Genomic DNA, 13154 nt, shown 5'->3' on the forward strand with positions numbered 1-13154 from the left:
GGTTGCTGATGTCAGTTTGTAGGGCTCTCTTGGGTCTCTCAGGGCAGCACAACTTTGAGGAGGGGACAACTTCGGTTGGGGGTCCATCCTTCGATATAAGGATTCTTTGCAGTCAGGTCCGAGCCCATTGCCAGGGGCCCCTGGGCACATCCTTTGGCCATTTTCCCTGGGAAATAAAACTCACCAGTCCAGGTTCCTGATGTCAGTTTGTAGGGCCCCCTTGGGTCTCTCAGGGCAGCACAACTTTGAGGAGGGGACAACTTCGGTTGGGGGTCCATACTTCAATATAAGGATTCTCTGCAGTCAGGCCCCAACCCAGGGCCAGGGGCCCCTGGGCACATCCTTTGGCCATTTTCCCTGGGAAAGAAAACTCACCAGTCCAGGTTGCTGATGTCAGTTTGTAGGGCTCCCTTGGGTCTATCAGGGCAGCACAACTTTGAGGATGAGACAACTTCGGTCTGGGGTCCATCCTTCGATATAAGGATTTTTTGCATTCAGGTCCGAGCCCAGCGCCTGGGGCCCCTGGGCACATCCTTTGGCCATTTTCCCTGGGAAAGAAAACTCACTAGTCCAGGTTGCTGATGTCAGTTTGTAGGGCTCCCTTGGGTCTATCAGGGCAGCACAACTTTGAGGAGGGGACAACTTTGGTCTGCGAACCATCCTCCGATATAAGGATTCTTTGCAGTCAGGCCCCAGCCCATTGCCAGGGGCCCCTGGGCACATCCTTTGGCCATTTTCCCTGGGAAAGAAAATTCACCAGTCCAGGTTGCTGATGTCAGTTTGTAGGGCTCCCTTGGGTCTCTCAGGGCAGCACAACTTTGAGGAGGGGACAACTTTGGTCTGTGATCCATTCTTCGATATAAGGATTCTTCGCAGTCAGGTCCCAGCCCGGGGTCAGGGGCCCCTGGGCACATCCTTTGGCCATTTTCCCTGGGAAAGAAAACTCACCAGTCCAGGTTGCTGATGTCAGTTTGTAGGGCTCTCTTGGGTCTCTCAGGGCAGCACAACTTTGAGGAGGGGACAACTTCGGTTGGGGGTCCATCCTTCGATATAAGGATTTTTTGCAGTCAGGTGCCAGCCCAGTGCCAGGGGCCCCTGGGCACATCCTTTGGCCATTTTCCCTGGGAAAGAAAACTCACCAGTCCAGGTTGCTGATGTCAGTTTGTAGGGCTCCCTTGGGTCTATCTGGGCAGCACAATTTTGAGGAGGGGACAATTTCGGTCTGGGGTCCATCTTTCGATATAAGGATTCTTTGCAGTCAGGTCCCAGCCCTGCTCTTGGGGCTCCTGGGCACATCCTTTGGCCATTTTCCCTGGGAAAGAAAACTCACCAGTCCAGGTTGCTGATGTCAGTTTGTAGGGCATCCTTGTGTCTCTCAGGGCAGCACAACTTTGAGGAGGGGACAACTTCGGTTGGGGGTCCAAATTTCGATATAAGGATTCTCTGCAGTCAGGCCCCAGTCTGGGGCCAGGGGCCCCTGGGCACATGCTTTGGCCATTTTCCCTGGGAAATAAAACTCACCAGTCCAGGTTGCTGATGTCAGTTTGTAGGGCTCCCTTGGGTCTATCAGGGCAGCACAACTTTGAGGATGGGACAACTTCGGTCTGGGGTCCATCCTTCGATATAAGGATTTTTTGCATTCAGGTCCGAGCCCAGTGCCTGGGGCCCCTGGGCACATCCTTTGGCCATTTTCCCTGGGAAAGAAAACTCACTAGTCCAGGTTGCTGATGTCAGTTTGTAGGGCTCCCTTGGGTCTATCAGGGCAGCACAACTTTGAGGAGGGGACAACTTTGGTCTGCGAACCATCCTTCGATATAAGGATTCTTTGCAGTCAGGCCCTAGGCCATTGCCAGGGGCCCCTGGGCACATCCTTTGGCCATTTTCCCTGGGAAAGAAAACTCACCAGTCCAGGTTGCTGATGTCAGTTTGTAGGGCTCCCTTGGGTCTATCAGGGCAGCACAACTTTGAGGAGGGGACAACTTTGGTCTGTGATCCATTCTTCGATATAAGGATTCTTCGCAGTCAGGTCACAGCCCGGGGTCAGGGGCCCCTGGGCACATCCTTTGGCCATTTTCCCTGGGAAAGAAAACTCACCAGTCCAGGTTGCTGATATCAGTTTGTAGGGCTCCCTTGGGTCTATCAGGGCAGCACAACTCTGAGGAGGGGAAAACTTTGGTCTGCGAACCATCCTTCGATATAAGGATTCTTTGCAGTCAGGCCCTAGCCCATTGCCAGGGGCCCCTGGGCACATCCTTTGGCCATTTTCCCTGGGAAAGAAAACTCACCAGTCCAGGTTGCTGATGTCAGTTTGTAGGGCTCCCTTGGGTCTCTCAGGGCAGCACAACTTTGAGGAGGGGACAACTTCGGTTGGGAGTCAATACTTCAATATAAGGATTCTCTGCAGTCAGGCCCCAACCCAGGGCCAGGGGCCCCTGGGCACATCCTTTGGCCATTTTCCCTGGGAAAGAAAACTCACCAGTCCAGGTTGCTGATGTCAGTTTGTAGGGCTCCCTTGGGTCTATCAGGGCAGCACAACTTTGAGGATGAGACAACTTCGGTCTGGGGTCCATCCTTCGATATAAGGATTTTTTGCATTCAGGTCCGAGCCCAGCGCCTGGGGCCCCTGGGCACATCCTTTGGCCATTTTCCCTGGGAAAGAAAACTCACTAGTCCAGGTTGCTGATGTCAGTTTGTAGGGCTCCCTTGGGTCTATCAGGGCAGCACAACTTTGAGGAGGGGACAACTTTGGTCTGCGAACCATCCTCCGATATAAGGATTCTTTGCAGTCAGGCCCCAGCCCATTGCCAGGGGCCCCTGGGCACATCCTTTGGCCATTTTCCCTGGGAAAGAAAATTCACCAGTCCAGGTTGCTGATGTCAGTTTGTAGGGCTCCCTTGGGTCTCTCAGGGCAGCACAACTTTGAGGAGGGGACAACTTTGGTCTGTGATCCATTCTTCGATATAAGGATTCTTCGCAGTCAGGTCCCAGCCCGGGGTCAGGGGCCCCTGGGCACATCCTTTGGCCATTTTCCCTGGGAAAGAAAACTCACCAGTCCAGGTTGCTGATGTCAGTTTGTAGGGCTCTCTTGGGTCTCTCAGGGCAGCACAACTTTGAGGAGGGGACAACTTCGGTTGGGGGTCCATCCTTCGATATAAGGATTTTTTGCAGTCAGGTGCCAGCCCAGTGCCAGGGGCCCCTGGGCACATCCTTTGGCCATTTTCCCTGGGAAAGAAAACTCACCAGTCCAGGTTGCTGATGTCAGTTTGTAGGGCTCTCTTGGGTCTCTCAGGGCAGCACAATTTTGAGGAGGGGAGAATTTCGGTCTGGGGTCCATCTTTCGATATAAGGATTCTTTGCAGTCAGGTCCCAGCCCTGCTCTTGGGGCTCCTGGGAACATCCTTTGGCCATTTTCCCTGGGAAAGAAAACTCACCAGTCCAGGTTGCTGATGTCAGTTTGTAGGGCATCCTTGTGTCTCTCAGGGCAGCACAACTTTGAGGAGGGGACAACTTCGGTTGGGGGTCCAAATTTCGATATAAGGATTCTCTGCAGTCAGGCCCCAGTCTGGGGCCAGGGGCCCCTGGGCACATGCTTTGGCCATTTTCCCTGGGAAAGAAAACTCACCAGTCCAGGTTGCTGATGTCAGTTTGTAGGGCTCCCTTGGGTCTATCAGGGCAGCACAACTTTGAGGATGGGACAACTTCGGTCTGGGGTCCATCCTTCGATATAAGGATTTTTTGCATTCAGGTCCGAGCCCAGTGCCTGGGGCCCCTGGGCACATCCTTTGGCCATTTTCCCTGGGAAAGAAAACTCACTAGTCCAGGTTGCTGATGTCAGTTTGTAGGGCTCCCTTGGGTCTATCAGGGCAGCACAACTTTGAGGAGGGGACAACTTTGGTCTGCGAACCATCCTTCGATATAAGGATTCTTTGCAGTCAGGCCCTAGGCCATTGCCAGGGGCCCCTGGGCACATCCTTTGGCCATTTTCCCTGGGAAAGAAAACTCACCAGTCCAGGTTGCTGATGTCAGTTTGTAGGGCTCCCTTGGGTCTATCAGGGCAGCACAACTTTGAGGAGGGGACAACTTTGGTCTGTGATCCATTCTTCGATATAAGGATTCTTCGCAGTCAGGTCACAGCCTGGGGTCAGGGGCCCCTGGGCACATCCTTTGGCCATTTTCCCTGGGAAAGAAAACTCACCAGTCCAGGTTGCTGATATCAGTTTGTAGGGCTCCCTTGGGTCTATCAGGGCAGCACAACTCTGAGGAGAGGAAAACTTTGGTCTGCGAACCATCCTTCGATATAAGGATTCTTTGCAGTCAGGCCCTAGCCCATTGCCAGGGGCCCCTGGGCACATCCTTTGGCCATTTTCCCTGGGAAAGAAAACTCACCAGTCCAGGTTGCTGATGTCAGTTTGTAGGGCTCCCTTGGGTCTCTCAGGGCAGCACAACTTTGAGGAGGGGACAACTTTGGTCTGTGATCCATTCTTCGATATAAGGATTCTCCGAAGTCAGGTCCCAGCCCGTGGTCAGGGGCCCCTGGGCACATCCTTTGGCCATTTTCCCTGGGAAAGAAAACTCACCAGTCCAGGTTGCTGATGTCAGTTTGTAGGGCTCCCTTGGGTCTATCTGGGAAGCACGACTTTGAGGAGGGGACAACTTTGGTCTGTGATCCATTCTTCGATATAAGGATTCTTCGCAGTCAGGCCCCAGCCCAGTGCCAGGGGCCCCTGGGCACATCCTTTGGCCATTTTCCCTGGGAAATAAAACTCACCAGTCCAGGTTGCTGATGTCAGTTTGTAGGGCTCTCTTGGGTCTCTCAGGGCAGCACAACTTTGAGGAGGGGACAACTTCGGTCTGGGGTCCATCCTTCGATATAAGGATTCTTTGCAGTCAGGTCCGAGTCCAGTGCCAGGGGCCCCTGGGAACATCCTTTGGCCATTTTCCCTGGGAAAGAAAACTCACCAGTCCAGGTTGCTGATGTCAGTTTGTAGGGCTCCCTTGGGTCTATCAGGGCAGCACAACTTTGAGGAGGGGACAACTTCGGTTGGGGGTCCATACTTCAATATAAGGATTCTCTGCAGTCAGGCCCCAGTCTGGGGCCAGGGGCCCCTGGGCACATCCTTTGGCCATTTTCCCTGGGAAAGAAAACTCACCAGTCCAGGTTGCTGATGTCAGTTTGTAGGGCTCCCTTGGGTCTATCAGGGCAGCACAACTTTGAGGATGGGACAACTTCGGTCTGGGGTCCATCCTTCGATATAAGGATTTTTTGCATTCAGGTCCGAGCCCAGCGCCTGGGGCCCCTGGGCACATCCTTTGGCCATTTTCCCTGGGAAAGAAAACTCACTAGTCCAGGTTGCTGATGTCAGTTTGTAGGGCTCCCTTGGGTCTATCAGGGCAGCACAACTTTGAGGAGGGGACAACTTTGGTCTGCGAACCATCCTCCGATATAAGGAGTTTTTGCAGTGAGGCCCCAGCCCATTGCCAGGGGCCCCTGGGCACATCCTTTGGCCATTTTCCCTGGGAAAGAAAATTCACCAGTCCAGGTTGCTGATGTCAGTTTGTAGGGCTCCCTTGGGTCTCTCAGGGCAGCACAACATTGAGGAGGGGACAACTTTGGTCTGTGATCCATTCTTCGATATAAGGATTCTCCGAAGTCAGGTCCCAGCCCGGGGTCAGGGGCCCCTGGGCACATCCTTTGGCCATTTTCCCTGGGAAATAAAACTCACCAGTCCAGGTTGCTGATGTCAGTTTGTAGGGCTCTCTTGGGTCTCTCAGGGCAGCACAACTTTGAGGAGGGGACAACTTCGGTCTGGGGTCCATCCTTCGATATAAGGATTCTTTGCAGTCAGGTCCGAGCCCAGTGCCAGGGGCCCCTGGGCACATCCTTTGGCCATTTTCCCTGGGAAAGAAAACTCACCAGTCCAGGTTGCTGATGTCAGTTTGTAGGGCTCCCTTGGGTCTATCTGGGCAGCACAATTTTGAGGAGGGGACAATTTCGGTCTGGGGTCCATCTTTCGATATAAGGATTCTTTGCAGTCAGGTCCCAGCCCTGCTCTTGGGGCTCCTGGGCACATCCTTTGGCCATTTTCCCTGGGAAAGAAAACTCACCAGTCCAGGTTGCTGATGTCAGTTTGTAGGGCATCCTTGTGTCTCTCAGGGCAGCACAACTTTGAGGAGGGGACAACTTCGGTTGGGGGTCCAAATTTCGATATAAGGATTCTCTGCAGTCAGGCCCCAGTCTGGGGCCAGGGGCCCCTGGGCACATGCTTTGGCCATTTTCCCTGGGAAATAAAACTCACCAGTCCAGGTTGCTGATGTCAGTTTGTAGGGCTCCCTTGGGTCTATCAGGGCAGCACAACTTTGAGGATGGGACAACTTCGGTCTGGGGTCCATCCTTCGATATAAGGATTTTTTGCATTCAGGTCCGAGCCCAGTGCCTGGGGCCCCTGGGCACATCCTTTGGCCATTTTCCCTGGGAAAGAAAACTCACTAGTCCAGGTTGCTGATGTCAGTTTGTAGGGCTCCCTTGGGTCTATCAGGGCAGCACAACTTTGAGGAGGGGACAACTTTGGTCTGCGAACCATCCTTCGATATAAGGATTCTTTGCAGTCAGGCCCTAGGCCATTGCCAGGGGCCCCTGGGCACATCCTTTGGCCATTTTCCCTGGGAAAGAAAACTCACCAGTCCAGGTTGCTGATGTCAGTTTGTAGGGCTCCCTTGGGTCTATCAGGGCAGCACAACTTTGAGGAGGGGACAACTTTGGTCTGTGATCCATTCTTCGATATAAGGATTCTTCGCAGTCAGGTCACAGCCCGGGGTCAGGGGCCCCTGGGCACATCCTTTGGCCATTTTCCCTGGGAAAGAAAACTCACCAGTCCAGGTTGCTGATATCAGTTTGTAGGGCTCCCTTGGGTCTATCAGGGCAGCACAACTCTGAGGAGGGGAAAACTTTGGTCTGCGAACCATCCTTCGATATAAGGATTCTTTGCAGTCAGGCCCTAGCCCATTGCCAGGGGCCCCTGGGCACATCCTTTGGCCATTTTCCCTGGGAAAGAAAACTCACCAGTCCAGGTTGCTGATGTCAGTTTGTAGGGCTCCCTTGGGTCTCTCAGGGCAGCACAACTTTGAGGAGGGGACAACTTCGGTTGGGAGTCAATACTTCAATATAAGGATTCTCTGCAGTCAGGCCCCAACCCAGGGCCAGGGGCCCCTGGGCACATCCTTTGGCCATTTTCCCTGGGAAAGAAAACTCACCAGTCCAGGTTGCTGATGTCAGTTTGTAGGGCTCCCTTGGGTCTATCAGGGCAGCACAACTTTGAGGATGAGACAACTTCGGTCTGGGGTCCATCCTTCGATATAAGGATTTTTTGCATTCAGGTCCGAGCCCAGCGCCTGGGGCCCCTGGGCACATCCTTTGGCCATTTTCCCTGGGAAAGAAAACTCACTAGTCCAGGTTGCTGATGTCAGTTTGTAGGGCTCCCTTGGGTCTATCAGGGCAGCACAACTTTGAGGAGGGGACAACTTTGGTCTGCGAACCATCCTCCGATATAAGGATTCTTTGCAGTCAGGCCCCAGCCCATTGCCAGGGGCCCCTGGGCACATCCTTTGGCCATTTTCCCTGGGAAAGAAAATTCACCAGTCCAGGTTGCTGATGTCAGTTTGTAGGGCTCCCTTGGGTCTCTCAGGGCAGCACAACTTTGAGGAGGGGACAACTTTGGTCTGTGATCCATTCTTCGATATAAGGATTCTTCGCAGTCAGGTCCCAGCCCGGGGTCAGGGGCCCCTGGGCACATCCTTTGGCCATTTTCCCTGGGAAAGAAAACTCACCAGTCCAGGTTGCTGATGTCAGTTTGTAGGGCTCTCTTGGGTCTCTCAGGGCAGCACAACTTTGAGGAGGGGACAACTTCGGTTGGGGGTCCATCCTTCGATATAAGGATTTTTTGCAGTCAGGTGCCAGCCCAGTGCCAGGGGCCCCTGGGCACATCCTTTGGCCATTTTCCCTGGGAAAGAAAACTCACCAGTCCAGGTTGCTGATGTCAGTTTGTAGGGCTCTCTTGGGTCTCTCAGGGCAGCACAATTTTGAGGAGGGGACAATTTCGGTCTGGGGTCCATCTTTCGATATAAGGATTCTTTGCAGTCAGGTCCCAGCCCTGCTCTTGGGGCTCCTGGGAACATCCTTTGGCCATTTTCCCTGGGAAAGAAAACTCACCAGTCCAGGTTGCTGATGTCAGTTTGTAGGGCATCCTTGTGTCTCTCAGGGCAGCACAACTTTGAGGAGGGGACAACTTCGGTTGGGGGTCCAAATTTCGATATAAGGATTCTCTGCAGTCAGGCCCCAGTCTGGGGCCAGGGGCCCCTGGGCACATGCTTTGGCCATTTTCCCTGGGAAAGAAAACTCACCAGTCCAGGTTGCTGATGTCAGTTTGTAGGGCTCCCTTGGGTCTATCAGGGCAGCACAACTTTGAGGATGGGACAACTTCGGTCTGGGGTCCATCCTTCGATATAAGGATTTTTTGCATTCAGGTCCGAGCCCAGTGCCTGGGGCCCCTGGGCACATCCTTTGGCCATTTTCCCTGGGAAAGAAAACTCACTAGTCCAGGTTGCTGATGTCAGTTTGTAGGGCTCCCTTGGGTCTATCAGGGCAGCACAACTTTGAGGAGGGGACAACTTTGGTCTGCGAACCATCCTTCGATATAAGGATTCTTTGCAGTCAGGCCCTAGGCCATTGCCAGGGGCCCCTGGGCACATCCTTTGGCCATTTTCCCTGGGAAAGAAAACTCACCAGTCCAGGTTGCTGATGTCAGTTTGTAGGGCTCCCTTGGGTCTATCAGGGCAGCACAACTTTGAGGAGGGGACAACTTTGGTCTGTGATCCATTCTTCGATATAAGGATTCTTCGCAGTCAGGTCACAGCCCGGGGTCAGGGGCCCCTGGGCACATCCTTTGGCCATTTTCCCTGGGAAAGAAAACTCACCAGTCCAGGTTGCTGATATCAGTTTGTAGGGCTCCCTTGGGTCTATCAGGGCAGCACAACTCTGAGGAGAGGAAAACTTTGGTCTGCGAACCATCCTTCGATATAAGGATTCTTTGCAGTCAGGCCCTAGCCCATTGCCAGGGGCCCCTGGGCACATCCTTTGGCCATTTTCCCTGGGAAAGAAAACTCACCAGTCCAGGTTGCTGATGTCAGTTTGTAGGGCTCCCTTGGGTCTCTCAGGGCAGCACAACTTTGAGGAGGGGACAACTTTGGTCTGTGATCCATTCTTCGATATAAGGATTCTCCGAAGTCAGGTCCCAGCCCGTGTTCAGGGGCCCCTGGGCACATCCTTTGGCCATTTTCCCTGGGAAAGAAAACTCACCAGTCCAGGTTGCTGATGTCAGTTTGTAGGGCTCCCTTGGGTCTATCTGGGAAGCACGACTTTGAGGAGGGGACAACTTTGGTCTGTGATCCATTCTTCGATATAAGGATTCTTCGCAGTCAGGCCCCAGCCCAGTGCCAGGGGCCCCTGGGCACATCCTTTGGCCATTTTCCCTGGGAAATAAAACTCACCAGTCCAGGTTGCTGATGTCAGTTTGTAGGGCTCTCTTGGGTCTCTCAGGGCAGCACAACTTTGAGGAGGGGACAACTTCGGTCTGGGGTCCATCCTTCGATATAAGGATTCTTTGCAGTCAGGTCCGAGTCCAGTGCCAGGGGCCCCTGGGAACATCCTTTGGCCATTTTCCCTGGGAAAGAAAACTCACCAGTCCAGGTTGCTGATGTCAGTTTGTAGGGCTCCCTTGGGTCTATCAGGGCAGCACAACTTTGAGGAGGGGACAACTTCGGTTGGGGGTCCATACTTCAATATAAGGATTCTCTGCAGTCAGGCCCCAGTCTGGGGCCAGGGGCCCCTGGGCACATCCTTTGGCCATTTTCCCTGGGAAAGAAAACTCACCAGTCCAGGTTGCTGATGTCAGTTTGTAGGGCTCCCTTGGGTCTATCAGGGCAGCACAACTTTGAGGATGGGACAACTTCGGTCTGGGGTCCATCCTTCGATATAAGGATTTTTTGCATTCAGGTCCGAGCCCAGCGCCTGGGGCCCCTGGGCACATCCTTTGGCCATTTTCCCTGGGAAAGAAAACTCACTAGTCCAGGTTGCTGATGTCAGTTTGTAGGGCTCCCTTGGGTCTATCAGGGCAGCACAACTTTGAGGAGGGGACAACTTTGGTCTGCGAACCATCCTCCGATATAAGGAGTTTTTGCAGTGAGGCCCCAGCCCATTGCCAGGGGCCCCTGGGCACATCCTTTGGCCATTTTCCCTGGGAAAGAAAATTCACCAGTCCAGGTTGCTGATGTCAGTTTGTAGGGCTCCCTTGGGTCTCTCAGGGCAGCACAACATTGAGGAGGGGACAACTTTGGTCTGTGATCCATTCTTCGATATAAGGATTCTCCGAAGTCAGGTCCCAGCCCGGGGTCAGGGGCCCCTGGGCACATCCTTTGGCCATTTTCCCTGGGAAATAAAACTCACCAGTCCAGGTTGCTGATGTCAGTTTGTAGGGCTCTCTTGGGTCTCTCAGGGCAGCACAACTTTGAGGAGGGGACAACTTCAGTCTGGGGTCCATCCTTCGATATAAGGATTCTTTGCAGTCAGGTCCGAGCCCAGTGCCAGGGGCCCCTGGGCACATCCTTTGGCCATTTTCCCTGGGAAAGAAAACTCACCAGTCCAGGTTGCTGATGTCAGTTTGTAGGGCTCCCTTGTGTCTCTCAGGGCAGCACAACTTTGAGGAGGGGACAACTTCGGTTGGGGGTCCATTCTTCAATATAAGGATACTCTGCAGTCAGGCCCCAGCCCAGGGCCAGGGGCCCCTGGGCACATCCTTTGGCCATTTTCCCTGGGAAAGAAAACTCACCAGTCCAGGTTGCTGATATCAGTTTGTAGGGCTCCCTTGGGTCTATCAGGGCAGCACAACTTTGAGGATGGGACAACTTCGGTCTGGGGTCCATCCTTCGATATAAGGATTTTTTGCATACAGGTCCGAGCCCTGTGCCTGGGGCCCCTGGGCACATCCTTTGGCCATTTTCCCTGGGAAAGAAAACTCACTAGTCCAGGTTGCTGATGTCAGTTTGTAGGGCTCCCTTGGGTCTATCAGGGCAGCACAACTTTGAGGAGGGGACAACTTTGGTCTGCGAACCATCCTTCGATATAAGGATTCTTTGCAGTCAGGCCCCAGCCCATTCCCAGGGGCCCCTGGGCACATCCTTTGGCCATTTTCCCTGGGAAAGAAAACTCACCAGTCCAGGTTGCTGATGTCAGTTTGTAGGGCTCCCTTGGGTCTCTCAGGGCAGCACAACTTTGAGGAGGGGACAACTTTGGTCTGTGATCCATTCTTCGATATAAGGATTCTTCGCAGTCAGGTCACAGCCCGGGGTCAGGGGCCCCTGGGCACATCCTTTGGCCATTTTCCCTGGGAAAGAAAACTCACCAGTCCAGGTTGCTGATATCAGTTTGTAGGGCTCCCTTGGGTCTATCAGGGCAGCACAACTCTGAGGAGGGGAAAACTTTGGTCTGCGAACCATCCTTCGATATAAGGATTCTTTGCAGTCAGGCCCTAGCCCATTGCCAGGGGCCCCTGGGCACATCCTTTGGCCATTTTCCCTGGGAAAGAAAACTCACCAGTCCAGGTTGCTGATGTCAGTTTGTAGGGCTCCCTTGTGTCTCTCAGGGCAGCACAACTTTGAGGAGGGGACAACTTTGGTCTGTGATCCATTCTTCGATATAAGGATTCTTCGCAGTCAGGTCACAGCCCGGGGTCAGGGGCCCCTGGGCACATCCTTTGGCCATTTTCCCTGGGAAAGAAAACTCACCAGTCCAGGTTGCTGATGTCAGTTTGTAGGGCTCCCTTGGGTCTATCTGGGAAGCACGACTTTGAGGAGGGGACAACTTTGGTCTGTGATCCATTCTTCGATATAAGGATTCTTCGCAGTCAGGCCCCAGCCCAGTGCCAGGGGCCCCTGGGCACATCCTTTGGCCATTTTCCCTGGGAAATAAAACTCACCAGTCCAGGTTGCTGATGTCAGTTTGTAGGGCTCTCTTGGGTCTCTCAGGGCAGCACAACTTTGAGGAGGGGACAACTTCGGTCTGGGGTCCATCCTTCGATATAAGGATTCTTTGCAGTCAGGTCCGAGTCCAGTGCCAGGGGCCCCTGGGAACATCCTTTGGCCATTTTCCCTGGGAAAGAAAACACACCAGTCCAGGTTGCTGATGTCAGTTTGTAGGGCTCCCTTGGGTCTATCAGGGCAGCACAACTTTGAGGAGGGGACAACTTCGGTTGGGGGTCCATACTTCAATATAAGGATTCTCTGCAGTCAGGTCCCAGCCCAGGGACGGGGCCCCTGGGCACATCCTTTGGCCATTTTCCCTGGGAAAGAAAACTCACCAGTCCAGGTTGCTGATGTCAGTTTGTAGGGCTCCCTTGGGTCTCTCAGGGCAGCACAACTTTGAGGAGGGGACAACTTTGGTCTGTGATCCATTCTTCGATATAAGGATTCTTCGCAGTCAGGTCACAGCCCGGGGTCAGGGGCCCCTGGGCACATCCTTTGGCCATTTTCCCTGGGAAAGAAAACTCACCAGTCCAGGTTGCTGATATCAGTTTGTAGGGCTCCCTTGGGTCTATCAGGGTAGCACAACTCTGAGGAGGGGAAAACTTTGGTCTGCGAACCATCCTTCGATATAAGGATTCTTTGCAGTCAGGCCCTAGCCCATTGCCACGGCCCCTGGGCACATCCTTTGGCCATTTTCCCTGGGAAAGAAAACTCACCAGTCCAGGTTGCTGATGTCAGTTTGTAGGGCTCCCTTGGGTCTCTCAGGGCAGCACAACTTTGAGGAGGGGACAACTTTGGTCTGTGATCCATTCTTCGATATAAGGATTCTTCGCAGTCAGGTCACAGCCCGGTGTCAGGGGCCCCTGGGCACATCCTTTGGCCATTTTCCCTGGGAAAGAAAACTCACCAGTCCAGGTTGCTGATGTCAGTTTGTAGGGCTCCCTTGGGTCTATCTGGGAAGCACGACTTTGAGGAGGGGACAACTTTGGTCTGTGATCCATTCTTCGATATAAGGATTCTTCGCAGTCAGGCCCCAGCCCAGTGCCAGGGGCCCCTGGGCACATCCTTTGGCCATTTTCCCT

This window comes from Lonchura striata, chromosome 1, assembly GCF_050655825.1.
Source record: "Lonchura striata isolate lonStrDom1 chromosome 1, ASM5065582v1, whole genome shotgun sequence".
Lineage (NCBI taxonomy): Eukaryota > Metazoa > Chordata > Aves > Passeriformes > Estrildidae > Lonchura > Lonchura striata.